This window comes from Oncorhynchus mykiss, chromosome 1 (genome assembly GCF_057628025.1).
Source record: "Oncorhynchus mykiss isolate SJ-2025 chromosome 1, ASM5762802v1, whole genome shotgun sequence".
In the NCBI taxonomy this organism is placed as follows: Eukaryota; Metazoa; Chordata; class Actinopteri; order Salmoniformes; family Salmonidae; genus Oncorhynchus; species Oncorhynchus mykiss.
The window spans coordinates 67,167,890-67,183,911 of NC_143022.1; positions in this window are offsets into that span (position 1 = coordinate 67,167,890).

Sequence of the window (16,022 nt, forward strand, 5' to 3'; positions counted from 1 at the left end):
GGTCAAAATCACGCATGACTATTCACCCCTGCAAAGTCAATACTCTGTAGAGTCACCTTTTGCAGCAATTACAGCAGAAAGTCTCTTGGGGTATGTCTTTATAAGCTTGGCACATCTGGCCATTCTTCATGGCAAAACTGCTCCAGCTCCTTGGATGGTTGGATGGGTTCCGCTGGTGTACAGCAATATTTAAGTCATACCACAGATTCTCAATTGGATTGAGGTCTGGGCTTTGACTAGGCCATTCCAAAACATTTAAATGTTTCCCCTTTAAACCACTTGAGTGTTGCTTTAGCAGTATGCATGGTGTTATTGCCCTGCTGGAAGGAGAAACTCCGTCCCAGTCTCAAATCTCTGGAAGACTGAAACAGGTTTCCCTCAAGAATTTCCCTGTATTTATCTCCATCCATCATTCCTTCAATTCTGACCAGTTTCCAAGTCCCTGCCAATGAAACACATCCCCATGGTGATGCTGCCTCCACCACGCTTCACTGTGGGGATGGTGTCTTGGGGGGATGAGAGGTGTTGGGTTTGCGCCAGACATAGCGTTTTCCTTGATGGACAAAAAGCTACATTTTAGTCTCATCTGACCAGAGTACCTTATTCCATATGTTTGGGGAGACTCCCACATACCTTTAGGTGAACACCAAACGTGTTTACTTATTTTTTTCATTAAGCAATGGGTTTTTTCTGGCCACACTTCCATAAAGCCCAGCTTTTTGGAGTGTATGGCTTAAAGTGGTCCTATGGACAGATATTCCAAAAATGAGTTTTGCAGCTCCTTCTGGGTTATCTTTGGTCTCTTTGTTGCCTCTCTGATTAATGCCCTCCTTGTCTGGTTCGTGAGTTTTGGTGGGTGGCCCTCTCTTGGCAGGTTTGTTGTGGTGCCATATTCTTAAAAATTTTTAATTATGGATTAAATGCGCTCCGTGGAATGTTCAAATTTTCGTATGTTTTTTTATAACCCAACCCTGATCTGTACTTCTCCACAACTTTGTCCCTGACCTGTTTGGCGAGCTCCTTGGTCTTCATGGTGCCGCTTGCTTGGTGGTGCCCCTTGCTTAGTGGTGTTGAAGACTCTGGGGCCTTTCAAAACAGGTGTGTATATATACTGAGATCATGTGACACTTATAAAGTCCACTTATGTGCAATCTAAGTAGACTAATTATGTAACTTCTGAAGGTAATTGGTTACACCAGATCTTATTTAGGGACTTCATAGCAAAGGGGGTGAATACATATGCAGGCACCACTTTAATTTTTTTACATTTATTTTTATTAAAGTTATTTTTCCCATTTCACTTGACCAATTTGGACTATTTTGTGTATATCCATAACATGAAATTAAAATTAAAATCGGTTGTAATACATCAAAATAGGAAAAACGCCAAAAAACAAGAAAATTGTACGATCTGGTTTGCTTAATATAAGGAATTAATTATACCATTGAATTGTGTTCTATTTATGTTTAAATCAGACCAGAGGACTGAATACTTATTTTCCACCATAATTTGCAAATAAATTCATTAAAAATCCTACAATGTGATTTTCTGGATTTTTTTTCTCATTTTGTCTGTCATAGTTGAAGTGTACCTATGATGAAAATTACAGGCCTCTCATCTATTTAAGTGGGAGAACATGCACAATTGGTGGCTGACTAAATACTTTTTTGCCCCACTGTATATACTCTTTCCCTGGACAGTGTTTAGCTGTGTTGCATTACTGCCACCAATGTTCTCATGAAACAACCCTGGATTACAGGCATATAAAACAGAAAAGCACAGATGTTTTAGTGATATAAGCTGCTTAACATTAAATGGATTATCAATAACCACTGATACCGGTTGATCCTTTTTAAAGAATACAATGTGTCAATTCATCTCAATTTGTTTTACTACAAAGAGAAAGCTCCTTGTAGTTGCAGTCGTTTAAATCTGAGTTAATATCGCCACCTCGTGGCCATGTTAGACTGTACATCCATACCTAGAGGATGCTGCCTCTGTCTGGAGGACATGTTGTCATATTACAGAGTTAATTGGTTTACTGATTAGATTTTGCACTGTGACTGTTTACAGAATGATCTTTCTATGGATCCGTCACACCTCTTAATCTCCAATACTCAAAGTCCCAGTCTGAATGTCATATACACTGACCGTTTGTCATGCAACAAACTACTCAAATTTTAACTAAGGTATAGAGATGGTCTTTTAAAAAGACAATTTAAGAATTTGACACTCTTTGAATGTCATTGGGCTGATCAAATAGAACGAAGACTTAGCTGAAAAGAATAGAAAACTTACCTGACTAAAGTCTGTCGGGTCAAAACAAGGGTAAAGCTGTCATAAAAAGTGGGTCTTTTTTTGCAGAGCTTTGTCACCCAACCACCCACCAACTCATTGCTCATTTACACTTGAGTGTTATGTGTGGTTTCTGTAAGTTAGAAAAACATAAATAGTGAGAAACATGCATAAAGAGTAAATAACCATTACACAGCACCAGATTCAAGCAAATTACACATGTAAAAAGGTAAATGCACATGAATAAGAACATGTATATAGGCTATGGGCCTGCAGAGGTGGCAGTAAATACATTGGTTAAGTTTGTCTTGCATGGCCCGGTGCCCCAGGTGGGTGGAGTTTGGTTCTTAAAGGTCATGAACAGTCAAAATCATGTTTTTCATAAATTTGGATAAAGCCAGATCAAAGGATAATGACCAAAGTAGGAAAAATTACTGTTGCTTCTACATTGAAACAATTTGATTATACATTTACTGATTTACCCTCTTCCATGTCAAACACTTGTATTCATTATTAAGGGGATAGGGTTACATCACATTAACTATATCTTATTATCTTACCTAACTTAAATAAGTACTGCCTTGTAACCAACATCAGAAAAGGCGTGTTTGCAGAGGGGCATGGTTAATCTGGCTAAAGTTGAATCGGAAGTTTACATACACCTTAACCAAATAAATTTAAACTCAGTTTTTCACAATTCCTGACATTGAATCCTAGTAAAAATGTTTTGTTTTAGGTCAGTTAGGATCACCACTTTTTTTCAAGAATGTGAAATGTCAGAATAATAGTAGAGAGAAGGATTTCTTTCAGCTTTTATTTCTATCATCACATTCCCAGTGGGTCAGAAGTATACATACACTCAATTAGCATTTGGTAGCATTGCCATTATATTGTTTAACTTGGGTCAAATGTTTCAGGTAGCCTTCCACAAGCTTCCAACAATAAGTTGGGTGAATTTTGGCCCATTCCTCCTGACAGAGCTGGTGTAACTGAGTCAGGTTTGTAGGCCTCCTTGCTCGCATACGCTTTTTCAGTTCTGCCCACAAATATCTTGACATTGTTGTCCTTAAGCCATTTTGCCACAACTTTGGAATTATGCTTGGGGTCATTGTCCATTTGGAAGACCCATTTGTGACCAAGCTTTAACTTCCTATCTGATGTCTTGAGATGTCGCTTCAATATACCCACATAATTTTCCTCCCTCATGATTTCATCTATTTTGTGAAGTGCACCAGTCCCTCCTGCAACAAAGCACCCCCACAACAGGATGCTGCCACCCCGGTGCGTCACGATTGGGATGGTGTTCTTTGGCTTGCAAGCCTCCCCCTTTCTCCTCCAATCCCAACGATGGTCATTATGGCCAAACAGTTCTATTTATGTTTAAATCAGACCAGAGGACATTTCTCCAAAAAGTACCATCTTTGTCCCTATGTGCAGTTGCAAGCTGTAGTCTGGCTTTTTTATGGAGGTTTTGGAGCAGTGGCTGCTTCCTTGCTGGGCGGCCTTCCAGGATATGTCGATATTGGACTCCTTTAACTGTCGATATAGATACATTTGTACTGGTTTCCTCCAGCATCTTCACAAGGTCCTTTGCTGTTGTTCTGGGATTGATTTGCACTTTTCGCACCAAAGTACATTCATCTCTAGGAGTTCGAACAAGTCTCCTTCCTGAGCGGTATGACGGCCACGTGGTGCAATGGTGTTTATACTTGCGTACTATTGTTTGTACAGATGAACGTGGTACCTTCAGTCTGGTTCATTGCTCCCAAGGATGAACCAGACTTGTGGAGGTCTACAATTTTTTTTGAGGTCTTGGCTGATTTCTTTTGATTTTCCAATGTCAAGCAAAGGGGCACCGAGTTTGAAGGTAGGCCTTGAAATACGTCAACAAATACACCTCCAAATGACTCAAATTATGTCAGTTAGCCTATCAGAAGCTTCTAAAGCCATGACATAATTTTCTGGATTTTTCCAATCTGTTTAAAGGCACAGTCAACTTAGTGTATGTAAACTTCTGACCCACTGGAATTGAGATACAGTGAATTATAAGTGAAATAAGCTGTCTAAACAATTGTTGGAAAAATGTATTGTCATGCACAAAGTAGAAGTAGAAGAAATGTATTTCCTTAATATGTTTGAGCCAATCAGTTGTGTTGTGACAAGGTAGGGGGATATAAAGATAGCCCTATTTGGTAAAAGACCAAGTCCATATTATGGAAAGAACAGCTCAAATAAGAAGAGAAACAGCAGTCCATCATTACTTTAAGACATGAAGGTCAGTCAATACGGAAAATTAAGAATATTGAACTTTTCTTCAAGTGCAGTCACAAAAACCATCAAGTGCTATGATGAAACTGGCTCTCATGAGGACTGCCACAGGAAAGAAAAACCCAGAGTTAATTCTACTGCAGAGGGTAAGTTCATTAAAGTTACCAGCCTCAGAAATTGCAGCTCAAATAAATGCTTCACACAGTTCAAGTAACAGACACATCTCAATCTCAACTGTTCAGAGCAGACTGCATGAATCAGGTCTTCATGTTTGAATTGTTGCAAAGAAACCACTACTAAAGGACACCAATAGTAAGAAGAGACTTGCTTGGGCCAAGAAACACAAGCAAAATACATTAGACTGGTAAAAATCTGTCCTTTTGTCTGATGAGTCCAAATGTAAGATTTTTTGGTTCCAACAGCCATGTCTTTGTAAAAAATATATATTTTTTAAAAAGACCCAAAGTGAACGATGATCTCTGCATGTGTGGTTCCCACCGTGAAGCATGGAGGTGGTGGTGCTTTGCTGGTGACACTGTCAGTGATTTATTTAGAATTCAAGCACACTTAACCAGCATGGGTATCACAGCATTCTGCATGTTTTTCAACAAGACAATGACCCAAAACTCACCTCCAGGCTGTATAAGGGCTATTTGACCAAGAAGGAGAGTGATGGAGTGTTGCATCAGATGACCTGGCCTCCCCAATCACTTGCTCTTAACCCTATTGAGATGGTTTGGGATGAGTTGGACCGCAGAGTGAAGGAAAAACAGCCAACAAGTGCTCAGCATTCCAGGTGAAGCTGGTTGAGAGATTGACTTGATGACTGCCAAGAGTGTGCAAAGCAAAGGGTGGCTGCTTTAAAGAATCTAAAATTTCAAATATTTTTTGGTTGGTACATGATTCCATACGTGTTATTTCATAGTTTGATGTTCACTACTATTCTACAATGTAAAAAAAAAAAATACAAAAAAGAAAAACCCTTGAATGAGTAGGTGTCCAAACTTTTGACTCATACTGTGTGTGTTTCCCTTTTCATCTGTGTCTGGTGTTAACTAGTTACTGGCTAGCTAGGTCTTCAGTCAGCATGGAACAAAAGGGGGGAATAGTCATAAATAATTAAGACGCAGTTGTCAAGTCAACACATCCGTCAGTGCTGATGTGAACCGCATCAGAAGAGACATGCCAAATGGGAAATAAATATATAAAAATAATGACATCGTTGTTGCAATTTCATTTTTTGAGTTGCTTTGTGGACCACAGAATTTGCTTGCTGATCCTGTCTTTTAAGACTTCCTGCGAGTTAACAATGAGAGAAAGTACATTTTCAAAAATGTTGAGCATTTATAGCCAAAATAAATATTATGGGTGATATTTTACGTGAGAATCAGTGACTGTTCGGGAACTTTAAGTGAAATCTCCACCCACCCAGGGCACTGGGCCATGAAAAACAAACTCTGCCATTAACATGTGTAGGCCTACTGATATATGGACTAAAACAAGACATTCAGAAGCTAACCAAATGCAAGGAACACATTACATACTATGTTTTGTGAGTAAAAGTATAAAGAATTAGATGAGCTCTACATAAAAATTGCAGCCATTTGTTTGGTACAGTACAAACTTGCTGTTACGCACACCTCAGAGGGAAAGCAACACCCTGCTACAACTCAACTCCCTGTGAAGTGAAAGCAGTATGGAACTGTAGGTGCAAGTAAGGATGACAAAGGCAGAGCGAGTGGTACCGTTTACAAGGAATTTATTCCATCACAAGGTAATAATGGGGAAAAGGGGCTGGACGGAACCAAAGAAAAGGAAAGTAAATGTCAAAGCCCCCTCTCCTACCTTAACTACCTACCCACTACTTACTCAATTTAGCACCACCTGGTGCCATAACCAAAATACAGGGGGTGGTCCACCCAGGTCTTACCTAGTGTGCCTAGACAGTGAATATACTACGGGTATATGTATGCCCGCGGGCCTCTTGCCTAAGCACTCCCTAGGTGCCTTCCCTTCCCCCCTGGGAACAAACAAAACAGATTACAAACAATTTCACATATCAAAACACCACAGCCTATTGACACACAACAGACATAACCAATCAGCTCCCTCAGCAACAACTAACATAGTACATACCAAATCTCATTCTGAGAATCAACCATATATGCTACATATGCTATAGCCATCAGCCTCCTCTCTCAGCAATCATCCCAGAATATTACAGCAATAGCTTCAGAAGGCATTGGTAATTGGAGACAGCTGCGTCCTGACGAGGGGGCGGGGTCAGCTCTCCAATTAGCCATGGAGTTGACCAATCAGCTGCTTGGGGGGGATTTCAGGAAGCCATCCTGAAACACACGCCAAACAAACCACAACACAGAAACTGGGGAATGTAACACTTGCACATCCTAGCTTATTAGCATGTTAGCGCTACAAACACTACCAAACAAACCAAGACAACATCATGACTCAAATTGTCTAGGCCTCAGTTTCCCAATAGCATCTTAAGGCTAAGTTAATCTTAGGACCATAGGATCCTCTGGTTCCTTTGATAAACGTAACCTTAAGATGCTTTTGTGAAACTGGGCACTGGCCATATCTGCTCCTCAGTTCTCCCGACCCATGTGCCCATTTCCCTCCCCCTTTTGAAAACTCACCTGACTCCCATGGGGAGGGCACTGATGAAGTGATTGGTCAGTGTACGGAAGCAGAGATTGACTGGCTGGCTTGTCAATAAATACCCTTGAAGGTGCAGGGGCTTTTTTTTACATAAATAATTGCATGCACAGTGGAATTGTGTGGCAATATATGTTTAATTAGCATTATTGCTCACACCCAAAACCTTTCTTTGCAAAAATAAATATATTCAAAACATGGGTCACAAAGTTACCTTTCATCAGTAGCCACAATACACATGTATTCACTCTGCTGTATCATGATTATTCATAGCCCAGACCTCATGGGCGTTGTACATTTGATTAAGCTAGTATTGATACTCCATGTACTGTGAAAAAGATAATTGCACACATTTTCTCATACTTCTGTTGCTGCTCTGTCAAACGGTTGTACCTTTTCTGACCGTGTCAATATTCCCTTTGACTCCGACACCATATGCAATTGTTAGGACAGTGTGAAACATGCCTCTAAGAACATAATACTCATTTGTTGGTTTGTGAGAGTACAGACAGCCTAAACTCAATGGCTACTCTCAGATCTACTTAGCAGAGGACTTGGCATGGGGTCCTCAGATCCTGAAAAGGATATTATATAGCTGCAACATCGAGAGCATCCTGACTGGTTGCATTACTGCCTGGTACGGCAACTGCTTGCCTCCGACCGCAAGGCACTACAGAGGGTAGTGCATACGGAACAATACATCACTAAGCTAAGCTGCCTGCCATCCAGGACCTCTACACCAGGTGTTGTCAGAAGAAGGCCCTAAAAATTGTCAAAGACCCCAGCCACCCCAGTCATGGACTGTTCTCTCTACTACCGCATGGCAAGCGGTACCAGAGCACCAAGTCTAGGACCTAGGCATCTCAACAGCTTTTACCCCCAAGCCATATGACTGCTGAACAGGTAATCAAATGGCTACCCAGACTATTTGCATTGTGTTTGTGTGTGTGTGTGTGTGTCCCCGTCCAAACCCCTCTTTTATGCTGCTGTTTCTCCCTGTGTATCATATATGCATAGTCACTTTAACCATACCTACATGCACATACTACCTTAATTAGCCTGACTAACTGGTGCCTCTATATGGCCTCGCTACTGTTATAGCCTAGCTACTGCATATAGCCTCTCCACTGTTATTTTTTGTCTTTTTGCTGTTGTTTTTTATTTCTTTACCTATCTATTGTTCATCTAATACCAATTTCTTACTTAAAAATTGCACTGTTGGTTAGGGCCTGTAAGTAAGCATTTAACCTGTTGTATTCAGTGCATGTGACAAACAAACTTTGATTTAATTTATATTATGTGTAAAAAAACGTATAACTTCTGATTTTAGGCCCTGTGTTTACCTAGTGATATGCAAGAGTTATTACTTGTAGATATGCAAAACGCATTACATAGATAACAAATACATCATATCCGTTCATCTGCAGTGCTACTAGCTTCCACAAACTCATAAATACTACATTACCTAAGAGGAGTGTGCTAGAATTCTGTAGGAGTTCAGCCAGAGGAAGAGATACAAACCATATTGCCTTGGGAAAATCTAGCTACGATCAAAGGATGAACTGAAATATAATGCATTCTAACTGTGATCAAACCTTTCAACTCTCCAGTGACAATAATAACAACGCTAGTGTCCTTAATTGAAACAATAACAAAGCAGTCACACTGCCTCTGTTTTGATAAAAAGCTGAGGGGTGGGCCCGGAGAAATGTAACCACTCTCAAAATCATAGACAGAGCTATAGATGCAAGGACTGACCATCCAGGATATCAAGATTAGAGTTCTAATTATGTTTTGAGGCTATACAGTGTCTGTTTACATTAAGGTGAAATCATACCTTGAAGGCAGAACTCAGTGTGTCAGAGTGAGCAATGAGCTGTCGCCCACTCTTAGCTATGATGTGGGCATGCCCCAAGGGTCAATACTGGGTCCCCTCCTGTTCAGCCTGTACATTAATGATCTGCCTTCTGTCTGTACTGGGTCTGAAGTTCAAATGTATGCAGATGATACAGTGATGTATGTGCATGCAAAGAGCAAACAACAAGCTGCACAAGAACTCACTACTGTAATGGTCCAGGTTACAAAGTGGCTCAGTGACTCGTGTTTGCATCTCAATGTGAAAAACACTGTTTGCATGTTCTTCACAAAGAGGGCAGCAGATGCTACTGAGCCAGCTGTCTATGTGTCAGGGGAGAAGCTCCAGGTGGTATCTGATTTTAAGTACCTTGGCATCATACTTGATTCCAACCTCTCTTTTAAAAAGCATGTGAAAAGGGTAATTCAGATAACCAAATTCAACCTAGCTAATTTCAGATTTATATGAAATTGTTTGACTACAGAGGTAGCGAAACTGTACTTCAAAGCTATGATACTCCCCCACTTAGCATACTGCTTGACTAGTTGGGCCCAAACTTGCTGTACAACATTAAAACCTATTCAGTCTGTCTACAAACAGGCTCTCAAAGTGCTTGATAGGAAGCCCAATAGCCATCATCACTGTTACATCCTCAGAAAGCATGAGCTACTGAGTTGGGAAGATCTTGTACAATACACCGACGCATGTCTTGTATTCAAGATCCTAAATGGCCTGGCTCTCCCTCCACTCAGTATTTTTGTTAAACAGAAGACTCAAACATATCGCAGCAGATCCACAAGGTCTGCCATGAGAGGTATAGTTCCCTTAAGGAAAAGCACCTTTAGTAAATCCACTTTCTCTGTGAGTGCTTCCCATGTCTGGAATACACTGCCATCAGACACATATTACTGCACCACCTATCACACTTTCACAAAATGCATGAAGACATGGCTAAAGGTCAATCAGATGTGTGAACATAATCCCTAGCTGTGTATTGCCGCTTTCCATGTTGTCTGTAGCTTGTGAGGTGTGGAAACACTTTGTTGCTTTTATGAATTTTGTCTTGCTGCTTTTTATTCTATGTTGCTCTGTCTGTATGCTATGTCTTGCTTGTTCTATGTTTCTCTGCGTGTGCTCACTGCTCAATGATTGTCTATATTGTAATTGTTTTTAATAACTTGCCCAGGGACTGCGGTTGAAAATTAGCCGGCTGGCTAAAACGGGCACTTTTCCTGAAACGTTGATTAATGTGCACTGTCCCTGTAAAAATAAAATAAACTCAACTCAACATTGTTTACAAACATTGGAGTAAAACAAGCTTATATTTTGGGTTCTGACGAGGTATGACATTTATAGTTATTTTCTCCAAGAATCAATGGGTTTATCATTAAAGTCCAAAAATATATGTAGGTTTTTTTTTCTTCCAATTTATGCTTTCGACACAAGTACGAGAATAGGATGAGTCAACAACATTTTTTGGATATGAGTTAACAGAATATTAACTTTTAAAAGTTACATTTTCACAGACGGTTGTGTTAATATTCTATGTCCTATAGAGGCAAAGAGCAGGCGGTGTCCGGGATGCTTAATTTAGCCTACCTTTCTGTGCTGCTATGGAACAGAACAGTAGTCTTGAATTATGATTATTTATCCATATTCATAGAATATGTGAGGTAAAACCTTATGTATAATAAAACTATTTAAATTTAACGATTTACATGATCGTTCCATAATGTCAGTTCAGTTCGTTATTTAAGAAGTTCCATGGAGCTGATATTATGCTCCATATTCCTGGACTTGGAATGCAGCTCAGAGATCTATGTTTTGATAGCTGATCTGATGTTAACTGGAAGGGTGTTTGGCCACTTCTGGAGAGTAGCACCTATGATGTAAAAGGGGAAAAGGAAAATAAGTAAACACTTACAATAAAGGATGAAAGTAAGTAAATATACTACACAAAGGCTTGTGTTCCTGTTTGCATATTTTTTTTAAAAGCTTACTGTAAATTGGGTCCAACTTTGTTTTCTCTAGGGGGGAGCCAGACGCAGGGCTGGAGAGTGTGGAGCTGGGTTGTGCAGGGGAACACACAGGGCCAGAGAGTGTGGAGCTGAGTTGTGCAGGGGAACACGCAGGGCTGGAGAGGGTAGAGTTAGGTAGAGCAGGAGAAGCGATTTTCACCAGTTTCCTCACATCTATGAGGAGCCCAGGCACATCTAAAACTCACTGATTAGATTGGAGAAGGTTTAGTAGTGAAATAACATCTTTCAGAGGTGGGCTACAGCAGATGTGAAAATCTGGGTCAGCTCATTTACTGACGCTGGCAAACATGTCTCACACAAGCAGTACTAAAATGACAGTGGTGTAAATACTTGAAAGTACTACTTAAGTTGTTTTTTGGGGTATCTGTACTTCACTATTTCTATTTTTGACAACTTTTACTTTTACTTCACTACATTCTGTCACACCCTGATCTGTTTCACCTGTCTTTGTGATTGTCTCCACCGCTCTCCAGGTGTCACCGATCTTCCCCATTATCCCCTGTGTATTTATACCTGTGTTCTCTGTTTGTCTGTTGCCAGTTCGTCTTGTTTGTTTAGGTCAACCAGCATTTTGTGTCTCAGAACCTGCTTTTTCCAGTCTTTCTATTCTCACCCTCCTGGTTTTGACCCTTGCCTGTCCTGACTCCGAGCCTGCCTGCCTAACCACTCTGTCTGCCCCTGACCCTCTGCCTGCCTGCCGACCTTTACCTTTGCCCCCCTCTGGATTACCGACCTCTGTCTTACCCTGACCCCTGCCTGCCTTGACCTGTCTATTGCCTGCCCCTGTTGGGATATTTTAACTCTTTTGGGAGAGGGGGCAGCATTTTCACTTTTGGATGAATAGCGTGCCCAGAGTGAACTGCCTCCTACTCTGTCCCAGATGCTAATATATGCATATTATTAGTAGTATTCGATAGAAAACACTCTGAAGTTTCTAAAACTGTTTGAATGATGTCTGTGAGTATAACAGCATTCATATGACAGGTGAAAATCTGAGAAAAATCCAACAAGGAAGTGGGACATCTGAGGTTTGTAGTTTTTCAAACCTTAGTCTACCGAATACACAGTGTCTATGGAGTCAAGTTGCACTTCCTACGGCTTCCACTAGAGGTCAACCGTCTTTAGAAACTTGAATGAGGATTCCACTATAAAGGAGGGGCTCATGAGACCTGTTTGAGTCAGTGGTCTGGCAGAGTGTCTCAGGCTCGTGACGTGCACTCCCGACAGAGTTAGCTCTTGTTCCAGTGCTTTTCTTCAGACATAGGAATTCTCCGGTTGAAAGCTTATTGATGTTTTATGTTAAAAACATCCTAAAGATTGATTCCATACATCGTTTGACTTTTTTCTACGACCTGTAACGGAACTTTTTGAGTATTTGTCTGGACGAAGTGCTTGCGCCTCATGAAGATGGATTACTGGGCTGAACATGCTAACAACAAGTGGCTATTTGGACATGAATTATGGAACTTTTTGGAACTTTATGGAACAAATCAGTCATTTATTGTCAAACTGGGATTCCTGGTAGTGCCTTCTGATGAAGATCATCAAAGATAAGTTAATATTTATGGTGTACTTTCTAACTTCTGTTGACTCCAAAATGGCGGATATTTCTCTGGCTGGATTGGGCTCTGAGCGCCGTTCTCAGATTATGCTTTTTCCGTAAAGTTTTTTGGAAATCTGAATCAGTTGCATTAAGGAGAAGTCTATCTTTAATTCTGTGAATAACACTACCTTAATCAATGTTTACTATGAGTATTTCGGCAAAATCACCAGATGTTTTGGAATCAAAACATTACTGCACATAAGGCGCCAATGTAAACTGAGATTTTTGTATATAAATATGCACATTATTGAATAAAACATACATGTATTGCGTAACATGATGTCCAATGAGTGTCATCTGATGAAGATCATCAAAGGTTAGTGATTAATTTTATCTATATTTCTGCTTTTTCTGACCCTTATCTTTGGCTGGAAAAATGGCGGTGTTTTTTTGACTTGGCGGTGATCTAACATAATCATATGTTGTGCTTTCGCTGTAAAGCATTTTTGAAATCGGACACGAAGTTTATCTTTCATTTGCTGTATTGGACTTGTTAATGTGTGAGTTACATATTTTGAAAAAATATTTTTGAATTTTGCGTGCTGCCTTTTCAGTGGAATGTTGTCGAAGGCTTCCGCTAGCGTAGATCCAGCTTGGAGAACACGGTGGCCCCCTGGAGAGGCTCGAAGACCAAGGAAATGAGTGGTAGCGGAAAACACTTTGAAGTTTGTAGAAATGTTAAAATAATGTATGAGACTGTAACAGAATTGATATCGTCTGAGAAAATTAAAAGAAAAACCATTCAGAATTTTCTTTTTGAGAGCCCATGTTCTTACAATGGACAGCATAGGGGCACATGCAATTCCAGCTCCCAGATTCCAATTCCTATGGCTTCCACTAGATGTCACCAGTCTTTGTTCAAGGTTTCAGGCTTGCACCTTGAATAATGAAGAAGAAATATGAGTTTTAGTACGACACCAGTTTGGAAATCCGTGTTTGAGCGCGCAATGAAGAGGATGCGCACCTGCTAATTTTGCTTTCCTATTGAACATACTTCTTTCTGTATGAAATATTATAGTTAAATTAAATTTTAGGGTACCTGAGGAATAAATAAAAACGTATTTTGACTTTTTGAAACAAAGTTTACGTGTAGTTTATCGGATTCTTTTCTCTGCATGTTGAACGAGTGGATTACTCAAATCGATGGTGCCAACTAAATTGACTTTTTGGGATATAAAGAAGGATTTTATCTAACATAATGTCACTACATGTTGTAGCTGGGACCCTTTGGATTACAAATCAGAATAAGATTTTCAAAAAGTAAGTGAATATTTAATCGCTATTTGTCGCTATTTGTCCATTTATGGCGGGATTTAAGACACTAACAGCTTACAGACGGTAGGCAATTAAGGTCACAGTTATGATGAGCTAGGACACGAAAGAGGCCTTTCTACTGGCTCGGAAAAACACCAAAAGAAAGATGCCCAGGGTCCCTGCTCATCTGCATGAACATGCCTTAGGCACGCTGCAAGGAAGCATGAGGACTGCAGATTTGGCCAGGGCAATAAATTGAAAAACAGCTGATCGTCCTCGTAGTGGCAGACCACATGTAACAACACCTGCACAGGATCGGTACATCCAAACATCACACCTGCGGGACAGGTATAGGATGGCAACAACAACTGCCAGAGTTGCACCAGGAACGCTCAATCCCTCCATCAGTGCTCAGACTGTCCGCAATAGGCTGAGAGATGCTGGACTGAGGGCTTGTAGGCCCTTTTTGGAGGCAGGCCCTCACCAGACATCACCAGCAACAACGTCACCTATGGGCACAAACCCACGGTCGCTGGACCAGACAGGACTGGCAAAAAGTGCTCTTCACTGAAGAGTCAAATTTTTTCCTCTATCCACGGGTGATGGTCGGATTCGCATTTATCGTTGAAGAAATTAGCGTTACACCGAGGCCTGTACTCTGGAGCAGGATTGATTTGGACGTGGAGGGTCTGTCATTGTCTGGGGCGGTGTGTCACAGCATCATCAAACTGAGCTTGTTGTCATTGAAGGCAATCTCAACGCTGTGCATTACAGGGAAGGCGCACTCCTCCCTCATGTGGTACCCTTCCTGCAGGCTCATCCTGACATGACCCTCCAGCTTGACAATGCCACCAGCCGTACTGCTCGTTCTGTGTGTGATTTCCTTCAAGACAGGAATGTCAGTGTTCTGCAATGGCCAGCGAAGAGCCCGGATCTCAATCCCATTGAGCACGTCTGGGACCTGTTGAATCGGAGGGTGAGGGCTAGGGCCATTCCCCCCAGAAATGTCTGAGAACTTGCAGGTGCCTTGGTGGAAGAGTGGGGTAACATCTCACAGCAAGAACTAGCAAATCTGGTGCAGTCCATGAGGAGCAGATGCACTGCAGTACTTAATGCAGCTGGTGGCCACACCAGATACTGACTGTTATGTTTGATTTTGAGCCCCCCCTTTGTTCAGGGACACATTATTCAATTTCTGTTAGTGACATGTCTGTGGAACCTGTTCAGTTTATGTCTCAGTTGGTGAATCTTGTAATGTTCATATAAATATTTACACATGTGAAGTTTGCTGAAAATAAACGCAGTTGACAGTGAGAGGACGTTTCTTTTTTTTGCTGAGTTTATATCTAGTTCTTGATGCCCCAATGAAGTGATTATGTTTGTTAAGGTCTCTGATGTGGTCCATTTGTAGATTGGCATTATACATAATTGACTGGTTTTCCTAAACAGTTCAATATGGTGGTTTTACAACAGGGGCAACTAGTATTTCTCCCTGTCTCTCTGTCTCTATTTCAATCTCTCTCTCTTTGTCTGTCTTTATTTATCTCAATCTCTTTTTATACCCCCGCCCCTTCTCTTTTTATTCCCCCGCCCCTTCTCCACAATCACCCAACCTCAATCCAATTGAGATGATTTGGGATGAGTTGGACCACAGAGTGAAAGAAAAGCAGCCAACAAGTGCTCAGCATATGTGGGAACACCTTCAAAGCTGGAAAGGCATTCCTCTTGAAACTGGTTGCCAAGAGTGTGAAAAGCTGTCATGAAGGCAAAGATTGGCTCCCTTGAAGAATCTAAACTATAAAATATATTTTGATTTGTTTAAGACTTCTTTGGTTACTACATGATTCCATATATGTTATTTCATAGTTTTGATGTCTTCACTATTATTCTACAATGTAAAAAATGTAAAAATAAAGAAAAACCCTTGAATGAGTACTGTACATGCAGTAACTGCCTCAATTACCTCGTACCCCTGCATTTCTACTTGGAACTGGTACTCCCTGTAAATAGCCATGTTATTTTTACTCGTTA